Source organism: Capsicum annuum, unplaced genomic scaffold (assembly GCF_002878395.1).
Source record: "Capsicum annuum cultivar UCD-10X-F1 unplaced genomic scaffold, UCD10Xv1.1 ctg28457, whole genome shotgun sequence".
Classification (NCBI taxonomy): Eukaryota; Viridiplantae; Streptophyta; class Magnoliopsida; order Solanales; family Solanaceae; genus Capsicum; species Capsicum annuum.
The window spans coordinates 1-2,907 of NW_025834889.1; the positions used below are offsets into that span (position 1 = coordinate 1).

Genomic DNA, 2,907 nt, shown 5'->3' on the forward strand with positions numbered 1-2,907 from the left:
TTTTTTTTTTTTTTTTTTTTTTGGAGCAACTGAAGCTTCAATCTAGTGATGACAGAAGGTTTAGTGTTAGCTATGAATCTCAAGCTCGGAAGATAATAATTAAATGCTTGATGAAATAGTCCAAGTGCATACAAGTCAGCTCGAACATCACCTGATACCTATGCTCGTGATGGAGGTAACAAGCAGAGACGGGTCCACAATATAATAATAACGTATAACCCGACAGCTTACTATTATTATTAATATATATAAACTTGCAGTCACTGTGGTATTCTATAAATTTTAAATTTTGAATCCAGTCTGTGGTACTGAATTCTTCTTTTATTCTATTTAGCATCTAATATATATATAGCTATCTTACTGCTTGTGATGGGATGTTATGTATAAACAGAAGTGCAAGGAAGCCAGCAACAAGGCTAACAGCAGAAACTAAACCACGACATCGCAACATTTTTGTTGATCAAAACAAGGACATATAAGAAACTCTGATGGCGGAGGAGAAAGGTAACAGAAGGCTGTAACACTATAATTTCATGGTCAAAACAAACAAGGAACCTTACAACAACATGCCCGTCTGGAACGGTAGAGTGCACACAGACCATACCCCTACGTTAAAGGTAGAGAGACTGTTTCAGTTAGTGTTGGGTACTATGTAGTTTTGATGATCAACAAACTGACACATGAATGAAACATGTTACTTGAGCTAGTCCACGCATAGGAAGCAGATTTCCACTTTCACCGATAGATGCAGACGATATTGCTTAAAGACAGGAACGAATAAGCAAGCCTAATTCTGATATACTCAAGTTACTGATCATGTGGGGAATATGACAAGTTGAATTTGATTCAAACACTTAATGATAAGGAAAAGAAAGTTGAGTTGAAAAAGGAGTCCTACGTGAAGAAAGAGTTTCACTTCTGAGTATATCTTGAACAGTCCTATGTGTGGGAGGAGAAAGATTCTGATAAATTAACATGTGCTGATTTAAAGAGTTGGAGTTTTACTAAAATACTAAAGAGACAAGAGTTGGAATTGAAGATGCAATGAGAGTTTTGATTAAAGGAGAGTTTGAAATAAAGAATGACTCTTTGAAGAGTTGTGCTTAAATAGAAGATGCATCAGTCAGAATATTTCACGCACTTACAAAGCCACTTCACGAAGTGCTACTCAATCACTGAAGAAACACATTGAAGAACCTGGTCTAAGTATAGAATCCAGCTAAGAGTTTTAGCGTTGATTTTTAGAGTTGTTCATTGTATTTGAACTATTGATGTAATATTAGTTTCAGTGTGTTATAAACTGAATTAGGAGCTAGTCTTCGAGTTGGAGAAAACTCAGAGACTTTGGGAAAGTATACCTTGGGAGGTGTGTGTATAGTTAGGAATTAGAGTTTATAATTCCTAGTTATTAAGTCAAAGGAAATAGAGTTTATAATTCCTATTTGTTGGTTACAAGAGTTTTGTAATTAGTCGTTGTTGAGGCTCAGAGTTATTTAGTGAAGTTGGGGTTAGTGGTTTTTTTACACCTTTTTGAGCCGGGTGTTTTCCATGTAAAAATCATTGTGTTCTTTACTTTCTGTTTTACTGCTTCCTTGAAACACGTTAGTGGAACACGTCAGGCAACCCGTTCCATCGATAAGCAACAGTGGAACATGTCAGGCAACCCGTTCCATCTATAAGCAACAGTTAGGCGAAAATAAGATAATCAATAGGGCACGAATTTTTAACAGTTAGACCCTAGGCAAGAAAAATCCAAACTAGGAACCTTGTGAAAGACATATTTGTCAAGAAATGAACTTTGGGCCAAACTCAACCCCAAAAGCTAGCTCAAGAGGTGAAGATTACCCAAGTCCATATAAGCAAATCACTAGTCCATTCCCCACACCCACTCTAACACCCCCCTCACGCCCAGGCCCAACTAGCATTGGCGCGTGGACCGGGAGCCCAAAATGGGGATGGACCTGACTCTGATACTATGTCAAGAATGGACCTTGGGCCTAACTCAACCCCAAAAGCTAGCTGAAAAGGTGAGGATTACCCAAGTCCATATAAGCAAATCACTAGTACATTCCCCAACCAATGTGAGACTTTTACCCACTCTAACAATATTATCTTGCTCTACTTACTCATCAAAATCCTCATATTGGAAGTTCAAAATTTCTAATTTTTGATCAATATAGTAAGAGTATTTCAATACTCACGAGACTGAGTTGCCAAACCATACAAATTCAGGAAGTTGGGGAAAGCAAAACATTACACATTCCGTAAATATAAGCATGAAATGATTTGTGTTTTAGGTTGATAATATAGAGTATAGGAAGCAAAATAATCATTCCTCCATGCGATTTTCCTCCGGCTGCTTTTGTGGAACCGGGGACCTTGGTGTAAGTGATGGCCCTTTTATTGAGTGCAGCAGGAGCTTCGACTAAGTGAATGTTCTGCTCGAGCCCCTTCATTGCTTCTCTCTGCTCCTTGGCTTTCTTTCCTTTCATCCTATATGGTTTGTCAAGTAACGTTAATAGCAAGAAAAGCCACATGATAAATAAAAAGTAATGGAAATTAGTGAAGCACAGTCTAAGGAACCTCTTAGCAATATGTCTCTCCTCCCTATCGACTCTGATTTTATCAATTTTCTTGATGGCCTTCAAAGTGTTCTCAGTTACGTTCCTGTCATGTCTCAGTTACGTTCAAAGCTTTTAAATGGCTATAAAATTATGTTTTTGGAAGAAAACGAGTGAGACAGTTTTCCAAAATCCTAATTTGGAGCCATATCTAATGCAAATAACAAATAACAGACTCAATGTTAACCAGTCATGTTAAAGAATAAAGGCATGTAGGATCATCTAATGCAATTCTAAAACACATACCAGTACACTTTTTAACTTTGAAGAAATTAAGCCAAGAATG

The 2,907-nt window shown here is 37.3% G+C and overlaps 1 pseudogene; it reads right to left on the reverse strand.

Moving 5' to 3' along the window:
• Positions 1-2,329: 2,329 nt before the first annotated feature.
• Positions 2,330-2,678, reverse strand: LOC124890999 (annotated as a pseudogene).
• Positions 2,679-2,907: the final 229 nt, after the last annotated feature.